The sequence below is a fragment of the Camelina sativa genome, chromosome 4 (genome assembly GCF_000633955.1).
Source record: "Camelina sativa cultivar DH55 chromosome 4, Cs, whole genome shotgun sequence".
Classification (NCBI taxonomy): domain Eukaryota; kingdom Viridiplantae; phylum Streptophyta; class Magnoliopsida; order Brassicales; family Brassicaceae; genus Camelina; species Camelina sativa.
In genome coordinates, this window is record NC_025688.1 from 2,504,726 (window position 1) to 2,527,111 (window position 22,386).

The 22,386-nt window shown below is 39.2% G+C and overlaps 1 non-coding gene across 1 annotated transcript; it reads right to left on the minus strand.

The window, feature by feature from the left end:
- Positions 429–501, minus strand: TRNAA-AGC. Its single transcript has one exon. It is a non-coding gene; the product is annotated as a tRNA-Ala (tRNA).

Genomic DNA, 22,386 nt, shown 5'->3' on the forward strand with positions numbered 1-22,386 from the left:
AGTAATTTAGTATATGTTGTTATGGTTACATAATAAACATGCAAAATTGTTATGATTACAAGATAAAACATAAGAAGATATGAATTTGATTTTTAAACCATACAAAAGACATGTTGCAATAAATAGTAACATTTTATCAATATTTTCTCTACCATAAAACCTTTTACATATTCAAAGATTTCACGGGTGAAACGTATTTTTTACACGAAAAAACGCAGCTTTGAATAAATTAATAAAAAAACTTAAGTTATATATTATGTTTAACACAAACAGATATTGGTTCTAGGATAATAATTTTACTTATAATAACTTTCTTTAAATCGATCTATCCCGCACTATGTGCGGATTGTTACTATTTCTATATAATTGGGATTTTAGTACGCTAAAGCCACATACTCCAAAAAGTAGGAAAATAACCAAAATAAATATGGAGATGCGGGGTATCGATCCCCGTACCTCTCGCATGCTAAGCGAGCGCTCTACCATCTGAGGTACACCCCCATCGATGTTTGTAGTTAACATTTTTAACCTATCGATAATATAGAAAAGTTAATATCTAATATAGAGTCTTATGCACAATTTGCAAAATCAATGTCTGATTTATCTGCAGAAAATATACCAAAATTATAAGTTTTCAATTAGTGGTTTTCAGAATGGGTACATCTGTTTCTTCTAGTTTGATTTAAGTGAACTTCTTAAACTATTCAATCACATAAAACAGCAAAACTTGAGGAACAAAGAGATCCCAGTCTCTAGTTGTTGCGTCACCAAAACCTTTTATAAGCAGCAACTATTTTAGTTATGCCTCTTTTGGTATATCTGCAGTGAATTGTGTCGTAAATTTACTAAGTATCTATCTTGGCTCATACACAATGTCAATTTACTAAGTTATGAATGAGGAGATAAGTACTAAATTATAGGAAACTATCTTTACTTAATCATTTTTAAAAAATTGAAAAATCTAAATATGTATATTTAACTACCTTTATTTATAATCCTTGATAACCCCAAAATTTAGAGACTTCTCCTTATTAGTTAAGAGAAACTGAAACAAATAATATTTCATCATTTTTATTTTTGGGTGTAAATCTAATATTCCATCATCTGTATAAATTTATTATATTATATATTAAATGGTTGTCCAAGCGATATGTGAATGATGTATCTTTAATTCTTTATATATTTTTATTGATTTGTGTATATATATATATACATGATTTGATTGTTTGATACTTATATTGAGTATAGTTTACACTAAATTTTATATAAATATAAATGGTAGGTTTGATTGTTTATATATGGCAGCAAATTAGTTATTTTTTTGGTTTTTTGAATGTTCAATAGATATAGATTTTGTAACCCTGTAGTCAAAGTTATTCTTCATCGCACAAATTTCTAAAGTTGCTTGTAACGCTTCCTTGCTTCTGAAATGTTTTCCCTGCTGTACCATTGAATCTTCAACCGCTGATCCAACTTTAACGTCGTAGGAACTTCTGAGGAATTGATCATTTCGTTTATCCTCATTCACCATAGCTTCAGTTTTTTCACGCACATGACAATCATTGCCCCTTTCAGTTGAATCATGTAGTTTCTCATTCAAATCAGTATTCACTCTACTCCTTTGGTTGTCACCTCTTGCTGTAAACGTCACACATAATCGTATGCTACTCTTCCTTTTGAAGTAGTCAGCAAATTTTTTTAGCTGTCGTTCATTCTTTACAAGAACTGGAGGAGAATCAACGCCGAGATCTATAGGTAGATAGCTGAATTCCACATCAACCATAGTATGTTCTATGGTGTAGTCTTCTGAAACCATCATTTTTAGTCCTTCAAGAGTTGTTGTAGATTGCAAGGTGAGTAATCTAGCACATTTTTCTTCATCAACAATAAACTTCCACTCCTTATCAAAGGATCTCCATTCACCACATGTTACATAGATCTGTAACATATTTGTATGTCCCACTCTCGTGAAATAATTTTGAAAGTGGAGGTCGTAATAAGAAGAAATAACAAAGAAGAAGAAATAAAATCCATATAATCGATTAGGTATAAAAAATCTAAAATATTTAGAACACAACTTCTAATATTTATAGACGTAATCAAATGCATATATTCGGTTTCCTTATTTTTAGATTTGTTTCCATTTTGTTAAAGAAATTCTAAATTATGTGGAACTTATTTTCTAATTTTTATAGACAAGCTCCAAAAATTTAAAAAAACACATTTTAACAATTTTAGAACATTAATAAAGGTTAGAAAATGTATTCTAAATTACGTAGAACAAAGAGGAAACAATAGAATACATATTCTAGATTTTGTAGAAATCAGTATTCTAAATATTGTAAAACATAAACGCCTTCTACATTTTATAGAACATGTAGAGTGTGTAGAATACATAATCTAAATTTTGTAGAACATGAACAGTATATAGAATATATATTCTAAAATTAGATTATGTGTTCTAAACTTTGTAGACAAATTTTATACATCGAAAACGTTAACAAAAAGAACATATTTTTGAACTTTTCTGTATCTTCATGCTTTCAACATCATTTTTCTACAGATTGTTTTTATTTTTTTTGGGAAAATTGGTTTTATTTAAGATAAAGGGTAGTTTAGGAATAAATTATATCTGTTCATAGAATGCATAGATGGACGAAAATTGATTTATTTATCCTTTATTTCCAATTTTCCCTAGTTATTATTCACAATAAAATCTTGTTAAAACAAACATTTTTTTCAAAAGAGTGGGTGAAGAGAACAAACTCCATGTTGTTGAATATTCCTAAAATAGATATTATAATTAATTTACATAATTAGTATCTAATATCTGGGTCGAGGATGGTTTTGTACTTCGCCCGGGTGATGCCCCAACTATTGGTGCTGCCAACCATCGCCGTAGTCTCTCTCCTCTTCATGCCGAGATTGAAGCCCTTGTTTGGGCTATGCGCTGTATGATTGGGGCGGATAATCAATCTGCTTTTTTTCTCACTGACTGCTCCGACTTAGTGAAAATGGTGTCTTCGCCTTCTGAGTGGCCAGCTTTTATGCCTTATTTGGAGGACATACAGACGGATAATGAGGAGTTTGTTTCTTTTTCTTTGGTCTACGTCCCTCGCTCTCAGAATGGTAAAGCGGACAATCTTGCGCGACGTGTTCGCACATTACCGCACTTAGTTACCTATATAAACAATATTCCTTCGCATTGGCTTGTTTGAGCCAATCTTGTTCTTTGTTGTCAAAAAAAAAAAAATTAGTATCTAATATCATCCTTTCTTTATAGAAAAATTTCCTCAAATGGTTTCAAACTAATTTCACTGATATGGTTTGTATTTACGCAATATCTACCTATATATTTTTAAAATGAAAATTAAATAAATAAAATAATAAGCAAAATATATGTAAAATATAAACAGAACATATATGTGTTTGTAACAAATAAAATATGGGCTCACATGTCATACCATCTCTTGAAATTTAATAGAATGACATATGTCAAAAGATAATAACATTAGATTTTATGAAAATATAACTTTATTATATAAATTTTTTTTTTCCCTTGTATTATATTATGGAGGACATTGTTGGCAACTGCATCCACTTTCTCTCTACAAAAGCTCGCCACCATTGTCACATATTGCACAAACAGACTCAAAAAAATCATCGTCTTCATCATCTGATTTACCTTCATCCGAAGCTACATAAGTGTCGTCATCTCCTACTATGAAATGTGTCGCCACCATTACTAATTAGCACACGGTCTGATATAATCTTAATCTTGATCTTTATACCGTTTAAGTAATAGTATAAGAAAAGAGAAGCAAACAAACGAACATTCAATGTTGTTAATGTTGTTCGACTGTTAGAGCAAATGCAGTGCAAGGTTCTTAGATTAGTTCTCACAAAAATAAATTAATAAAATATTAAAAAGTAAGAGAGAGATAGATAATCGATTCTCATCGGAGAACTATTGAGAACCCTTGAGATACTCTCTTGTCCATATATCACAATATATTTAGTTTAATTTTTTATCTTTATTTAAAATAGAAATAATAATTTAAAAATAATTAAATACTATTTTTTGAGAGACTTGGTGAGTCTCTGTGCACTGCACATGTTCTTAGGTATTCGGTAATAGTATAATTAAGAGCCAATTAATGATATACATATTGGTAGGGGTAGAAATAGCATAAAAAAAAAGAGAAACAAACATAAGTCTAATAATTTTATACTGATATCCTTATTTGCGAAAAATCTATACTATTAAAGCAGAATTATTCACTAGATTGAAATTGGACCATGACTTTGTTTTGGTATGTTTTTCATTAAAAATATTAGAGAATCACTTAATTTAATTAAATTAACCTATAGTTTCGATTTATCTAAATGAACATTATACCCTTTGCTCGACCACTTAATTACGACCGGGTCGGGACGCGGATCCTCTTTAACCCGAAAATAGAAGAAATAAAACTCGCAGATCTGTTTGTACTCCAGGTTTATTATATTCGGATCGTGTATTTGGTTTGATTCAAGAATAACTATTCATGTCGCCAAACAGAGGTATAATCCCTATAAATAAGAAAACTGGTATCCGAGTATATGGTTTCAGTAATATCAAATATTAACTACTATCATACTTAATCCCTATAATTATTACGAATATTAATAATAATGAGAAGTCTTTAATACTTATGGATTGTGACTTTGATGCGTCCAAAATAATCAATAGATTAAAAAAAATTTGAGTTAAACCTGTTAAAACAGGTATTTTTATCAAACTATAAATTAAATTGGTTTTTTACAATTTTGCTGAGATTTGATATATCAAATATTAACTTCTAAATGATAACCTAAATATACCTAATTTCACTATAAATACAATGGTTTCCTAACCATTAAAATATCTCACACTAAAATTTAACAAGCAACTTCTACTATTTTGACGACAAACCAAAATAAAGAAAAACTCATCCTCTTAGAAAACTACTATCCTATATTGCGGTCGTGTCTATCCTCTTACAAAACTACTATCCGATATTGCGGAGTGTCTCTTCTCTTACAAAACTACTATCCAATATTGCGGTGTGTCTGTTTTCGTGATAAGCTACATTTTACAAACTACTTACTCTATTAGGATTTCCAATTTACTATATAACCCCAAATATACAAATAAACACTATATAAACAAAGAAAATAAGTCAAAATAAAAAACTACATTACAAAAAAAAAGTAACTAACAAAATATATAATCTCGTGCTGTAGCACGGGGTATCACCTAGTAAGAATAATTAAGAGCGACATTTATATCATTAACTTTGGCTCTTAATGATAATTAAAATAATGATTGATATTCAACCAATTAATGGTGATTTAGAAATGAGAAATTTATGCAAAACATAACAAAAAGAATCAACTCTTTTGGAGGGGTATTCACCTTAGATTTTAAAGGATTTGGTAGGATTTTAACATTTTAGGATTTTGGAAGATTTATGTGAGTTTTAGGAGATTTGATTGTGTTTTAGAGTTTATATATCTTTTAAAAAAGAAAATAAAATGTGATTCTATGAGATTTGATTGTTAAACTTTAGGTGATTTAAAAAAGAAAAGTCTGAATCATTCTTTGAAGCTTGGGAGCGCTTCAGAGCATATGAGAAGGACTGCATTCATCACAGTTTTATGGATGACGGCTTGATGAACAAATTTTATGAAGGTGTTGACCCTAAAAACCAGTTATCTGTACACGTAGCAAGTAGTGGTAATTTTGCTACAAAGACGATTGAGGATGCTCAAATTTTAATATGCAATCTTCTGTGAGTGATAACAACTACCGCAAAAGCCCTTCAGACATAGAGAAAGATTCAATTCAAGCTTCGGATATTCGACAACTTCAAGAAACGATGAGTTTGGTGGTTAAGATTATTCCAAAAAGGAACAACACAGTCGAAGAGCTGAATTATATTGGAGCTAGGAGTAACTACCAAGGAAGATTTTACAGTCGAAACTTCAAGGATCTTGAACATGAATTCAACCGTGGCAATTTTGGACAAAGAGCTACATTCACCAACTTTCAAGATTTTCAAAGAGGATTTCCTAATCCAACCCCGACGAATCAAAGTCCTAACTTGGAGAATATTATGCGAGAAATTGAAGCAAGCCACCAAGCATTTGCAAACGACAAAAATTTGAAGGCGGATAATATATATAAGGATTTTAACGACAAGATAATGTCTCTCACGATCAAAGTTGATAACCTGGACAAGCAGAATAAGGAGAGTGCTTCTGTTTTCGAGAAATCCGAGGAGCCTACTTTAGAGACTCATGAGCGAGCGCCTCAGAAAGTGCTGATCTAGGCGAGTTGAACCTTTTCCCTGCTGCATAGTCTCATATGATGATTCTCTTGATGGCTCCACCGAGTTTAGGGCAAACTTCGATCCATGATGAGGACATCGATAGTCAACTTCCCGAAAAACCCGTTCTGCCATTTCTTGAAGAACCCGTTCTACCAACAATGATACACAAACTGATGACAAGATTGGGAGCAAGAACATTAAGGGAACAATTCAACAAGTCATTGAAAGTCTGATTACTCTCATTGAGCTAGAAGATTCCAAAGAGAAGGCTCCAAAAGCATCATTTTTGCCGGTTTTACAAGGAATTAAAGAACCCGATCATTTCATCATTTCCGAAGCAATCAACGAAGGGCTAGAGCGTGCATGAGAGCTATTACCAAGGTAAGTGTTTGAATTCAAAAAATAAATGTTGGTTCTTTTCTTGTTTTGCAGGAAACGACCGTTGGGTCTTTATGAGTCTTTTATTTATTTAAGCCCTAAAATCGAGTCTGTTGTTTTTGCAAGTTTAGTCCTTTTATTTGTAATAAATTTCGACCCTAGAAGGTCCCCCGCTGCTGGATCGTTATATAAGGTCCCTTCTCAGCATTGTAACCTTTGAAATTTTTATGAAATAAAATGAGAGTTTTCTTAGGTTTTCTTCTGAGATCGAAGCAACCGCCCTTTTCTCCTTCTTCTTGTGTGTGATTCCTTGCAGACTGAGATTTGACTTATCATAGATCCTTTCACAGATCTGTGTGGCTTCCTTCACTCCACCATCTATCTCTTCACCGTCCACTGCTACCGAATAGACAGAACAGTGTTATCAACCATTTGTCTATTCACCATCTCTTCACTACATTCCTTCTATCATCCAACGAGTAGGCAGAACAGTGTTATCAACCATTTGCCTATTCCCATCTATCCACGTGGGTTCCCTCATCCGGGTACCTATATCATCTGGTATCAGAGCTAAACGCTCCAAATCAGGTTTTATCTATCCCTTTTGTTTCAGTTTATTTCCCTTTGTTTGCTTCAGTTTGTGTCTGTTTCAGTTTTTTTTTTTCAGTTCGTTTTTCACTTTTTAGATCTGTTATTTTCGTGTGTCTTTGCTCTATTTTGATTGTTCATCTTCTAAAAAGAAAACCCTAAAAGAATTTCATTGAGATCTGTTTTTTTGATTGCCCAAAACCTCTCAAATCCTAGATCTGTCAGTTTTTGGTAGTTTTCCATATTTGGACCTTTCGACTTCCTGTGCGCTTGATCTCTTTTTCCTTATCTTACAGAAACATTTTGAACCATGGGAGAACAAGGAGGAGAGGTGAACATGGCTGAGATGCTTGCAGCTATTCAAGCCCAACTCCAAACGCTTGGTGATCGCATGACACGAATTGAACAGCCCCCACCTGCACCAAGAGCACTAGTTCGTAACTTGCCAAGAGGAAACCATGAGGTTGATAATGGAGATCAATCTGATTCAGAGGAAGAACATCAAGGTCTTAATCAACACCAAAGGCCAAGGAGACACTACCAACAATGTAGGGTACGAGATAAAGGTAACATAAGAGAAGGAGGCTATGATCTTAAGCTCAATCCACCGACATTTGCTGGAAAGGTTAATCCTGAAGCATACATTTATTGGGAAAGACGTATGGAGCATATATTTGGATAAAATAACTATTCTGAACAGAGAAAGGTATACCTAGTTGCTGCTCAACTTACCGACAATGCCTTAGCTTGGTGGGACAGAGATGTGTCTGAGAGGAGGAGGCATAGACATATACCAATCACTACTTGGGATGATATGAGGTTTCAGGTAAGAAAGAGATATGTCCCAGCTTATTACCACCGGGAGCTACAAAAGAAGTTCCGCAAGCTCTCACAAGGAAGCAAATCTGTTGAGGAATACTTTGAAGAGTTTAAATCTCTTAAAAACAGATTGGAGGTAGAAGAGTCTGAGGAGAACTTGATGGCGCAGTTTCTAGATGGTCTTCATGATCGGATTGCTAGAAAGGTGGAAAGACAAACATATCATGATCTTGAAGAGTTGTTGCACCTAGCAGTCCAAGCTGAACAACACATCAAAAGGAAGACAGCTTCTACTAACCGCAGTAAGAATCCATGGACACCGCCACCTTATAAACCTTTAGACAAGGGAAAATATCTTGATGTGGACCAGAGATTTAAAAGAGCTGCACCTGAAGCATCAAAAGTAACCAAACCAGAGCAAGGTAACCCTACTAACCAAAGAGCTCGTGATATTACTTGTTTTAAATGTCAGGGAAAAGGACACTATGCAAGGGAGTGCCCAAACCAGCGAGTAATGATCCTTAAAGCCAGTGGAGAGTATGAATCACAAGATGAGGAAGAAGAAAGTGTTGAATCTGAGGAGGATATTGTGGATAGGGGTGTAAATTGGTCTGTCCATGTCCAATTCAAATAAGACCATGACCAATTGGACTGTCCATGAAAACCAGATAATACATGAATTCAATTATGCTAAAAATTTATAAATTCAAATTCATCATTAAACTCATAAATTCATACATAACAATCATAAATTCATACATAACACTCATAAGTTCATATTAAGTCATACATAATTCATAAATTCATACTTATAAATTCATACAGAACTCATAAAATTTCTCCCAAATTTAAAATCCCTAATTTTTAAGGCTTATTGGACAGCCCATGTCCAGATGAGTTTGGACCATTCATTAACGGGCTAAATTGGTTTTGGGTCCATTTGAACGCTTCAAATTTGGTCATGACCATAACCAGTCCAAATTAATTTGGACATGGGCAGCCCATGGTCTCTGAGACCAATTGACATCCCTAATTGTGGACTATCCAGAGATGGGAGAGCTTCTAGTCATAAGGAGGGCTGTTAGCACTCTTTTTGATCCTGAAACGNAAGGATTATATGAGTGGTTAGTCATGCCATTTGGACTCACCAATGCCCCCAAGCACTTTCATGAGGTTAATGAATCAGGTCTTAAGGGAGNGCTGCTCCATAAACTCCAAGGTATGTAGCTTAATCATTGATGGTGGTTCATGTACTAATGTAGCCAGCAAGTATTTGGTTGATAAGCTAGGTCTCCAAAAGAAAAGGCATCCCCATCCATACCGGCTTAAGTGGCTTAATGATGAGGCTGAACTAAGGATCTCCGACCAAGTCACCATACCATTCACCATAGGTAAATTTCAGATCAAGTTGTGTGTGATGTGGTTCATATGCAAGCTGGACACCTTCTTCTAGGACGGCCATGGCAATTTGATAAGGAGACTTTACACAATGGCCAAACAAACTACTACAATTTCTCACACAACAACAAGAAGCATACTCTAGCTCCACTCTCCCCTCAAGAAGTGCATGAAATGCAACAAACCATGTCAAAGGGAGCTAAGTCAAACAAAACTAATCTTTACGTAACACCTTCTACTGTCTTGAAATCAATTAATTCACAAGACAAGGTGCTACTATTGATCTTTAAGGAAGGTTTGTTTTCAGGTCAAGAAGAGAAAGACTTACCACCAGAAGTGCTTGAACTATTAGGAAGGTTTAAAGAGGTTTTCCCTGAGGAGATACCACTTGGACTACCGCCTATAAGAGGAATCGAACATTAGATTGATCTAGTTCCAGGAGCACCACTGCCTAATAGACCAGCCTACCGAGTAAACCATAAAGAAGCAAAAGAGCTGGAAAAGCAAGTTCGTGATCTAATGTCAAAGGGCTACATTTGTGAAAGCCTAAGCCCTTGTGTTGTACCGGTTCTTCTAGGGCCTAAGAAAGATGGAACTTGGAGAATGTGTGTAGACTGCAGAGCAATCAACAACATCACTGTCAAATATAGACATCCCATTCCAAGGCTTGATGGCATGCTAGATGAGCTTAATGGAGCTACTGTCTTTTCTAAAATTGATTTAAGGAGTGGTTACCATCAAGTGAGAATGAAAGAAGGTGATGAATGGAAAACAGCTTTCAAGACAAAACAAGGATTATATGAGTGGTTAGTCATGCCATTTGGACTCACCAATGCCCCCAAGCACTTTCATGAGGTTAATGAATCAGGTCTTAAGGGAGTACATCTGTAAGTTTGTGGTTGTTTATTTTGATGATATCTTGATTTATAGCACAAGTCTTGCAGGTCACGTAAAGCATCTTGAAATGGTGATAAAAGCGCTTAAGGCTGAACATCTCTATGCTAATCTTAAGAAATGCACGTTTTGCACTGATCACGTTGTGTTTCTAGGATTTGTTGTGAGTTCGCAGGGACTAAAGGTCGATGAGGAAAAGATCAAGGCTATACAAGACTGGCCAATTCCAACAACCATTGGACATGTTAGGAGCTTCCATGGGCTGGCTAGCTTCTATAGGAGATTTGTGAAGGATTTTAGTACCATTTCTGCACACTTGACATTGANATCAACAACATCACTGTCAAATATAGACATCCCATTCCAAGGCTTGATGGCATGCTAGATGAGCTTAATGGAGCTACTGTCTTTTCTAAAATTGATTTAAGGAGTGGTTACCATCAAGTGAGAATGAAAGAAGGTGATGAATGGAAAACAGCTTTCAAGACAAAACAAGGATTATATGAGTGGTTAGTCATGCCATTTGGACTCACCAATGCCCCCAAGCACTTTCATGAGGTTAATGAATCAGGTCTTAAGGGAGTACATCTGTAAGTTTGTGGTTGTTTATTTTGATGATATCTTGATTTATAGCACAAGTCTTGCAGGTCACGTAAAGCATCTTGAAATGGTGATAAAAGCGCTTAAGGCTGAACATCTCTATGCTAATCTTAAGAAATGCACGTTTTGCACTGATCACGTTGTGTTTCTAGGATTTGTTGTGAGTTCGCAGGGACTAAAGGTCGATGAGGAAAAGATCAAGGCTATACAAGACTGGCCAATTCCAACAACCATTGGACATGTTAGGAGCTTCCATGGGCTGGCTAGCTTCTATAGGAGATTTGTGAAGGATTTTAGTACCATTTCTGCACACTTGACATTGATGATTAAAAAGAATGTGGAATTCAAATGGGGTCAAGCACAAGAGGATGCATTCAATCTTCTCATAAACAGCCTCACACATGCACCCGTTTTGGTACTTCATAACTTTGATAAAATATTTGAGATTGAATGTGATGCTTCTGGTACATGAATAGGTGCTGTTCTAACTCAAGGAGGAAAACCAGTAGCATACTTCAGTGAGAAACTCAGCGGAGCTGCACTTAACTATCCAACCTATGATAAAGAGCTCTACGCTTTGGTAAGATCTCTAGAAACTTGGCAACATTATTTGTTATCCAAAGAGTTTGTTATTCATACAGATCATGAGACACTCAAGCACCTAAGANTTTTTTTTTAACTTAGAGACTTAGAGCTAATTGATTTTAACCTTAGGGACTTCTTTTTTTTTTTATTTCTCAACCCAATCCCAAATAGNGACATTTCCATATGTGATTAAGTACAAGAAGGGCAAAGAGAACATTGTAACTGATGCTTTATCAAGGAGACATGCTGATAAACAGGTTTTCACCCAGGGTATCAATTCCCTATGCAGTTGTAGTACCAAAGGTTATCAATCCAAATGGTTGTTTATTGCTAGCAGGAAGGATATGATCAGAACAGTGCAAGTCAAGCCAAGCAAATGAGGGTTTAGTCTAACAATCCTAAAGTGATAAAAGAAAAGAAAGTCAACAAGGAACCACACGACCTAAGTACTCGATGCAAGCATTCGAGTACAGAATCGGGTGGGGTGATCGAGTAGGCAAATGAAGTATGAACAACTCGAGGGATTACTCGTTGCAGGTTATCGTGTACCTGATCGGGTAAGAGATCGAGTGATAAAAGAAAATGCAAGCAATTAAAATACGAAAGCTTCGAAGGATGGGGTAATCGAATCCTAAGTATTCTTGACCAGTACAGATGCCTTACATGCCTCATGCAAATATTTCCTAGACAATGAATCTCTAAAATCTTGTTAAAACACTCTCGCACTAGAAACAATCAACCTTGATCACTCCCCTACCCAACTCTCGTTGGAGAAACATGACCAAGCAGACATTAAGATCCGATTCATTATTGTCAGTAAACCCCTTACTCATCTAATCTCTTAGGCTAAGTGAGTAAACCTCTAGCATTAAGCATCTCATCTACACCTCTCGGTGGTAAAACACCTTAGATCTAATCTCAACCTCTCGGTCTGTTGACATCATTAAGAACACCAACCTAGAAGGAAATCTATCTAACACATACAATCAAACTAAGGCATCCTAACCGATCAAGAACACAAAATCATCTATCCCATCCCTAGAAACTTTACTAAACTACTCGGAAATCATGGTAAGAAACATAACAACAAATATAAACGAGAATTGCATTATATTAAACGATAAAGTAGAGGGATAAGAGTACAAGACAAAAATCTAAAGAAATGATAAAAAGTTATGAAATAAAATCTAAAACAAAAAGGAAAAGTGTTTGAGTCGCTCAGTTCTCTCACTATAGACGACTAGCTTCCCAGTCCTGCCCGAGGGTCTACACGATGGGGTACACGAGGATNTAAGTCCAATAATATAGAGATGTTCCAATGTTCAAGCAAGTGGAGGAAGTATTCAAAAGACNAGAGGAGGAGGGGTTTATATATGGAAACCCCTTTGACCTAGCTTCCTAGTCCTGCCCGAGGGTCTACACGATGGGGTACACGAGGATGAGGTCGAGTTCGTCCTCGGGTAGACTTTTGGGTTGTTCTTCATGCTCTTGGATCCTCCTCGATCGTGTTGGGGCTCGGACTTGTTCTTCCAACTCGATGGCTCCTTCTTGATTTAACTCCTTTTTTTTTTACTCTNTTTAATCATTGTCCCCTAAGATGCATATGCAACAATCCTATATGAAACACCTAATATGTAAATGTAACTACATGAACACTTTTTTTTTTATTTTTATTTTTTAAATATTTTTCAANTCTAAGGTTTAAACTTTAAACTTCTAGCTCTCTTCTCTCTTTTTTTTTTTTTCTTTGCTTTGCTAAAGTCCTAATATGTATATATATATATATTTTCTTTCTTTCTAGGAGACTANTTCGAGGACCCTCCCCCAAACTTAAATTACACAGTCTCTGTGTAAATAAAAGTTGGAAAAAAGAATCCAAGAATCACACAAAATAAAAATAAAAACTAAATGCAATGGTATTTACAAAGATTGGATGAAAGTGGTACCTTATGGGTTGGTGAAGAAGGAGGTTGTAACAGCCTCCATACTCGCCAACGTGTAGCCATGGTCGTCTCCGGCTTCAGCAGGTGCCGGTGTTTGCTCGTCAGAGAGCTCGGTGATATGCACGGACGACTAACTCGGACCAGCATCCGAGGGGTTGATCGAGGGTGGGATCGCGTAGCTCATCGGGTAGGGCATCGGGTAGTATGACGGGTATGGCGGAAGAGGTTAAAAGAAAAAATACTTTAAAATGTAAATGATATTTACAAACCTGCCTTTGGGATTTCCTCCCAAGTGAGCTTGACTTTCAGTTCAACTCAGACTGGCGCGGGGTCGTCGAGACGCAGAGATGATACCACCTCTGTGCTCTCATTTTCTATGTATTTCTTCACTCTCTGCCAATTCACAGTAAATTCAGTCTCATCTTTACCTAGCAAAGTCACCGCTCCATAGGGCAGGAACTCTTTAATTTCGAAGGGTCATGACCATCTTGACTTAGAAGATACCCTGGGCCCGCAATTTTTTTTTTTATAAAATTGCAAAAAGAGAAAAAGTAAATAAAAGTAAGTAAAACAAATAAGCTAAAATTAAAAGATACCTTTGGGACTTCCTCCCAAGTGAGCTTGTTTAAAGTCACTAAGCTTGACTCTTCATGCTCCTTAAGCATGGGGTCCATGTGGAAGAGGTTCTGGAATCCTCTCCACTGCAGTAGGCTGGTTCAACAGATTTTCCAGGTCTTGTCCAGGTTCTAAGGCAAATGTGGTGTTGACCTCTTCAAGATGTTGCACCTTCCTTTGCTTGGTCTTTGTAAAGAAAGCTTGACCATCAATGGTTGGCCTCTTAATCCCCTTCTTCACATCAAACTCCATCTTGAAATGCTCACCATGTTCTATTCTGATCTTGCCTTGCTTCACCTCGATCACAACACCAACTGTTGCCAAGAATGGTCTTCCTAGAATCAGCGGATCATCCGGTTCCTTGTCCATATCGAGGATCATGAAGTCGGCAGGCACTTCCAATCTTCCAATCCTGAGAGGCAGGTTCTCCAGGATACCAATCAGATGCCTCACTGTTCTGTCGGCCAGAACCAAATACAATTTACTTGGTTTAAAATCAGTGAATCCTGGCTTGTTGGCAACTAAAAGCGGTATAATGCTAACTGAAGCTCCAAGGTCGCACACACAGTTCTTGAAGATCCGAAGTCCTATCGAACACGACAAGGTGAAAGAGCCAGGATCTTCAAGTTTTTCCTCAATTTGCAGCTCAGGATCCAAGCAAACTCCACTTCTCAGAATTTCAAAACCGATCTCCTTGACAGCTTCCTTGACCTCATCCTCCAATCGAGCTGCTTCCTTGGCAGCTTCCTGCTGAAGCTCGTGTGGGAGCAAAAACTTAGGTGGTGGAGCTTTACGCTTAGCCATTCGCTCTGCAAGCGCCTCCAGCTGGATGTCAAGTGCAGCATTGAACCTTTCCTCTAACTCCCCTTCTACTAGTGCAGGTGGTTGAGGCTGATCTATCTTTTCAACATCTACTCGATGCATCATCCGATCAACACCATCGTGTAGGTCATCGGATTCCACTTCGGGTTGTTCTTCGGTTTGCGATTCTCGAACCAGTGCTCGATCATCAACTCGATCAGTCTCTTCGGGTGAAGACTCGGGTTCATACTCAGATATGTAGTACTTGGCCTCATTTCGCATTGGGTGTTCCACCTCCTCCCCATCTTGATCATCACTGTCCCCAGTGAGGTAGTCCTCATAGTCATCATCAAGGAAGATGGCTTGAGCAGTTGCATAATCCTTGGGGTTTTGAACAGCTTTACCTGGGAGTTGGTTGATCTTTGGGGCTGGTTGGTTGTTGTGATGGCCTTCCAGGTATCGAACCTTTGTGTTAAGTGATTTGTACTTGGCATTGAGATCATTGTACCCTGAGTCGATCTTGTTGCTCATCTCTGCGAACTGTTTCGCGATGTCCATAGAAGCGGTAGCCTGATTCTGAATCATTTGTTGAATGAGACCGCGTAACTCAGCTTCTTGTGATTGGTTTGGTGGACCTTGGTGTTGTTGGAATCCAGGTGGTTGGTTGTAGGTTCCTGAATACTGCGGCGTAGGTGCATAACCTTGGTTGTATAGGACAAAAGGCTTCTGTTGGATCTGGTTCCCTTGAACTGCAGATGGGTAAGTTTGGTCCTGAGGATTCGCAATATTCGGGTTTCGATAAGATATATTTGGATTCAGCTTGAAGTTGTTGTACCCTCTGTTGTACCCTCCTTGGTTGTTGATGTAGTTAACATCCTCTAGTTGCATAGTCGCCCCATCTTGTTGTTGAAACTGCTCTTCCTCTGATATAGCATGAACATGCTTCTGCTGGTTGAGGAGCTGATCGAGCTTGTCATTGAGGGCTTTTATGTCCCTCTTGTACTTGGCATCTTCCTCTCCTGTAGATCGCATAGAGCGATCATATTCCTCATTGTAGTCGCCATCAGATTGAGCCAAGTTCTCAACTAGGTCCCAACCATCATCAACATCTGTGTTGAGGAAGTTACCATGGCTTGCGGTGTCCAGCAACATCCGTATCTTGGGGACCATGCCTCGGTAAAGTGTTCTCAGCAATGAAGCATTACTGAAGCCGTGATGTGGACATCGAGTAGTGTATCCCTTGAAACGTTCCCAAGCGTCACTGAACGTTTCGTTGTTCCTCTGAACCGTGTTTGCATGCACAGGTATGTGTCCGAGTGTGTACACGAGGATCAACTCGATCCAGGTGATCGAGTGAAGGGTCGGGTGGGTGCTCGGGTTGTACCTGAGATTCAAAACAAACAATGCGAAAGCAAACAAGTCAGTATCCAAACCAAATATAAACAAACGAACTTGATCTAGCAAGCGCTGAAATCCGAAACGTAGCAAAAGTAAAACAACTAAATGGCAACGGCACCAAATTGATAAGTATCCCCAAAACGGCACCAAATTGATAGACAGGTTTTCACCCAGGGTATCAATCCCCTATGCAGTTGTAGTACAAAGGGTTATCAATCCAAATGGTTGTGTATTGCTAGCAGGAAGGTTATGATCAGAACAATGCAAGTCAAGCCAAGCAATTAGGGTTTTGGTTCTAATGATTCCTAAAATAAACAAAGTAAAAGAATATAAACAAGTAAACCACACGACCTAAGCGAATAACAAAGCAATCAAAATGAATGAAAATGACATTGTATTAAAAGATAGAGTAGAGTAGAGAAAGTAAAGGATAGAAATCTAAGAAAACTACAAAATAAAAATGCAAAACAAGAAGAAAAATGTTGAGTCGCCCAGTTCTCTCACAGAAGCTCTCACTCTCTGGTTTGAGGGTCTGCGGCGTGCTACTTTGCAAGCTAAGGGAATATGGGGTTTATATATGGAAACCCATTTGACCTAGCTTCCTAGACCTGCCCGATGATCTACTCGATGGGGTACACGAGGGTGAAGTCGGGTTACTCCTCCGGTGGATCTTCGGGTTACTCTTCATGCTCTTGGATCCTCCTCGATCGTGTTGGGGTTCGGACTTGTTCTTGCAGCTCGATGGCTCCTTCAGGTACATGCTTGAGTTGTCCTTGTTTTTCCCCATTTTTGGCTCTTTAGCACTTGTTTTCATCCAAAATATGCAAATGTAGAAATGCAACACCCTAAATGCTCTAAAAGTGAATTTCTACAGTAAATGACCTAAAAATGCTATGTTAGAGGTATGAACAATGCAAAATATGGACAAAAAAGGATGTTAAAAACATGTAAATTAGAGAGTTATCAGCTTCCCAGGGAATAGCCGAAGCTTTGAGTTGAACAAAAGGACTTTGTCTCCAGCTTTCAAATCCTTGTGTCGAATCTTCTTGTCATGAAAATCTTTGGTTCTTTCCTTGTAGATCCTCGAATTACCATAGGCCTCTAGCCGTATCTCATCGAGTTCGTGGAGATCCATTACTCTCTTCTCTTGAGCAGTCTTTATGTCCAAATTCAGCAGCTTGGTCGCCCACATTGCTTTGTATTCAACCTCGACCGAAAGGTGACAGTTTTTTCCATAAAGAAGCTGGAAAGGGGTACGCCCAATCGGTGTTTTATAAGCAGTCCTGTAAGCCCACAACGCATCATCCAGCTTGAATGCCCAATCTTTTTTTTGTGATTCCCACAATTCTGGCCAATATCACTTTGATCTGTTTGTTGCTTACTTCCACTTGTCCGCTGGTTTGTGGGTGATAAGCTGTTGCGACTTTATGCTTGACTCCATGCTTTCTCAACAAGCCATCGAAAACCCTGTTAATGAAGTGGGTTCCTCCATCACTGATCACTACTCTTGGGATCCCAAATCTCAGGAAAATGATGCTTTTGAACATCTTCATTACGACCTTGTGATCATTCGTTGGGCTGGCGATTGCTTCGACCCATTTCGAGACAGAGTCGACTGCCACTAGGATGTACATGTTTCCATTCGAGGGTGGGTTGAAAGGTCCCATGAAATCTACTCCCCAGACATCGAAAATTTTGACTTCTAAGATTGGCTGCTGAGGCATTTCATTTCTTCGACCTATGTTACCCATTTTCTGGCACGAATCACATTTTGCTATGAAGAGCTGTGCGTCCTTGAACATTGTTGGCCACCAAATACCAGCTTGGAGTATCTTTTGGACTGTTTTGAAGGTGGCAAAATGTCCTCCATAAGCAGACCCATGACAGTGCTCTAGTACTCCTCGGACTTCCTCCTCTGCTATACATCGTCTGAACAGGCCATCCGTCCATTTCCTGTAAAGATAAGGTTCATCTCAGTAGTAGTTGTTGACATCCCTGAAGAACTTCTTATTTCTATGAGCGTCATAGTCCTTAGGAATCTCCCCACACACCATGTAGTTCACGAAATCTGAGTACCATGGTAGCTCAGCCGACTCGACTACCATCAATTCGATCGACCTGGTAGACTCGGGGGTCGAGTAAGCTATCATTTGTCCGATCGTGTGGCTCATTTCTTCCAAGAAGGTGATGTGCATCAGTCTTTCTTCGGGCATTGAGTCGTCTATTGGGAGTGGATCTTCAATTCTCATTCTGGACAGATGGTCTGCTACCCCATTTTCAATTCCCTTTTTATCCAGGATCTCTATGTCAAATTCTTGCAGAAGAAGGATCCATCTGAGGAGCCTAGGTTTGGTGTCCTTTTTTGAGTAAATGTACCGTAGGGCAGCATGATCCGTGTAGACAATCACCTTCGAACCCACTAAGTAGCTTCTGAACTTCTCAAACGCGAAAACCATAGCAAGGAGCTCCTTTTCAGTCGTCGCATACCTTGTCTGGGCATCGTCCATGGTTCTGCTGGCGTAGTAGATCACATGGAGCTTTTTATCTATCCTTTGACCCAGTACTGCTCCCATAGCATAATCTGACGCGTCACACATAATCTGATGCGTCACACATAATCTCGAAGGGATGGTCCCAGTTAGGTGCTTGAACTATTGGTGCGCTCACCAAAGCCTCCTTAATCTTGTTGAAGGCGTCTAAACAGTCCTTGTCGACAATAAACTCTGCTTCCTTGCAAAGGAGCCGCGTTAACGGTCGTGCGATCTTAGAGAAGTCTTTAATGAATCGCCTGTAGAACCCTGCGTGCCCTAAAAAGCTTCTGACATCTCTCACCGATTTAGGAGGTTGCAGCTGAACCATTACTTCGATCTTGGCCTTGTCGACCTCTATCCCCTTTTCTGAGATCTTGTGCCTTAAAACTATTCCCTCCTGGACCATAAAGTGGCACTTTTCCCAATTTAACACTAGGTTGGTTTCTTCACACCTTTTCAGCACCTTGCAGAGGTTTGACAGACAGGATGTGAAAGAAGCTCCATATACTGAAAATTCATCCATAAATACCTCCACCATTTCTTCTATTAAATCCGAGAAGATAGATGTCATGCATCTTTGGAAAGGTACCATAAGGGCATGTGAAGGTTGTCTTCTCCTGGTCAGCAGGATGAATTGGGATTTGGAAAAATCCACTATACCCGTCAAGGAAACAGTAGTAAGGGTGGTTAGCCAGTCATTCCAGCATCTGGTCGATGAAAGGCAGGGGGAAATGATCCTTCCTCGAGGCTGCGTTAAGCTTCCTATAGTCAATACACATTCGATGACCCGTTATCGTCCTTGTGGGAGTTAGCTCATCTTTCTCGTTTTTGATGACGGTGATTCCTCCTTTCTTAAGAATGCAGTGCACCGGGGACACCCAAGTACTATCAGATATAGGGTAGATAACTCCAACATCGAGCAGCTTCAGAATTTCCTTTTTCACCACTTCTTTCAGGTTCGGATTCAGCCGATGCTGAGGTTCCACACTAGAGTACGATTCATCCTCAAGGTTTATCCGGTGGGTGCAAAGATCAGGGGATATACCCATGATATCATCTAAAGTATAGCCTATTGCTCTCCTATAGTTTCTTAATTGAGTGCAAAGCAAATCCAATTCCTTTTCAGGCATGCTAGAATTGACGATCACTGGATAGGTGGAATTAGGTTCTAAGACAGCGTACCTTAGCCCAGATGGAAGAGGTTTGAGTTCCACTTTAGGTGCTTTTGACTCGGACCAATCATCAGTGGTTTGGAGTTGCTGCTCGAGGTTTTGTGCTCAATCATCCTACTTGATGGGGCGATCATGTTAGCATCCGGGTGGGCTGGTATTGAGCAACTGCACGACATGACGTAGGAGGTGACTACTGACTTGTACGAGCTTATGTTGTCGAGCATCACTCCCTCTCTTTCAGCTTCCCTTCATGTCCTCACTTAGCTCTGGTTCGATGACATCTCGATAACTATCAAGCAGCTCCTTCTAGTGCTCCGTTTCTTGATGCACGAATCCCTCCTTACCATCATTTGTCAGCGCTGTTTGTAAACAATCCCCGATTGCAATCTCCTCAAATGCCTCCTCACGCAGTTTTTCTAACTCCTCTATCCAGAAGGTTTGACCAGCTATTGTAGGTTTTTTCATAGTTTCCCGAATGTCAAACTGCATAGTGAGGTCTTCCCCGAGCTTCAGATCGATCTTTCCATTTCTTACATCAATCATTGCCCCTGCGGTGGCTAAGAATGGTCGTCCCAAGATAAGCGGATCCCTTGGCTCCACATCCATTTCCAAATTTACGAAGTCGGTTGGTACATCTACTGACCCTACCTTGACCGGCAAGTCTTCCAGAACTCCGCTTGGCAATCTCGTATTTTGATCTGCCAGAACCAGTTGGATGTCGGTAGGCTTGAATTTCTCGAATCCGAGACATTTGGCTACAGTTAGTGGCATCAGGCTGATGGATGCCCCCAAATCGCAAAGGCATCTTCCAAGCATCAGTGGTCCGATCGAGCAAGGTAAGGTAAACGGTCCCGGGTCGCTCAGTTTCTTAGGTGCAACAGTCCTCTGGATTATGACACTGCACTCATGATTGAGTATGACCATCCCTTATACTTGCTTGATCCGCTCCATCACTGCATCCTTCAGGAATTTCTGGTAAGGAGGTATCAGGGTGAAAGCGTCCATTAGAGGCTCGTGGAGTTCAAGTTCGTGCATCTGTTTCTCGAACAGTGCCTTGTACTTCTCCAGAAGTTCCTTACGAAATCATCCAAGGAATGGCAATGGTGGCTTGTAGGGTGGAGGGATGAATCTTCTTTCTTACTGTTTCTCTCCTCCTGGTTTGCCTGTAGGAGGCGGAGTTACCGGAGTGTCAACCCGATCATCTATCCGAGTAGTATGGTCGGGTGCATGGTCGGGTTGTTCTAGAGAGTGGCTTGGTCGTCCACTCCGTAAGGCTATCGCGTGTGCAGACTCCGTAGGACTTCCTCTGATATTTGCATGAACATGCTGCTTCTGGTTGAGGAGATTATCGAGCTTGTCATTGAGGGCTTTCATGTCCCTCTTGTACTTGGCATCTTCCTCTCCTATAGATCGCACGGTGCGATCGTATTCCTCATTGTAATTGCCATTAGATTGAGCCAAGTTCTCCACTAGGTCCCAAACTTCATCAACATCCTTGTTGAAGAAGTTACCATTGCTTGCGATGTCTAGCAACATTTGTATCTTGGGGACCACTCCTCTGTAAAGTGTGCTCAGCAATGAAGCATTGTTGAATCCATGATGAGGACATCGGGTAGTGTATCCCTTGAAACATTCGCAAGCTTCACTGAACGTTTCATTGTTCTTCTGAACAAAGCGGGAAATGTCGTTTTGCAGCCTTGCGGTTCTGGAGTTGGAGAAGAATTTGGCCAGGAATGCCTTCTTGCACTCTTCCCAAGTGGTGGTGGACTCCTTGGGGAGTGATTTCTCCCAGAGGTGCGCTTTGTCTCCCAAAGAGAATGGGAAAAGCCTGAGTTTGAATCCATCCTCACTAACTCCATTGATCTTGGTGAGGCTACAGAGCCTATCAAATTCATCCAGATGATCCAATGGGTCCTCCATTGGCAATCCATGAAACTTATTACTCTGTATCATCTAGATGAGACTACTGTTGATCTCAAAATTGTTGTTCTGTACAGCAGGTGGCACAATACCATTCCTTTGGGTGTGAGTAGATGGAGCATCTCCTGCTCCTATGTTGGTCCTTGCTTGAGGAGCTGGTGGACCGTTCTGATTATTAATTGTCTCCTCAATGATTGCTAGTTGCGGTTGAGCTTGTTGTTGTCTGAGTAGCCTTGGTATGTCGATGTTGTCGATGAAAGGACTTAGGTTCTGGCTACCTCTGGATCGTGTTTGCATGCACAGGCAGGTGACCGAGTGTGTACACGAGGGTCAACTCCATCCAGGTGATCGAGTGACGGGTCGGGTGGGTGCTCGGGTTGTACCTGAGAGT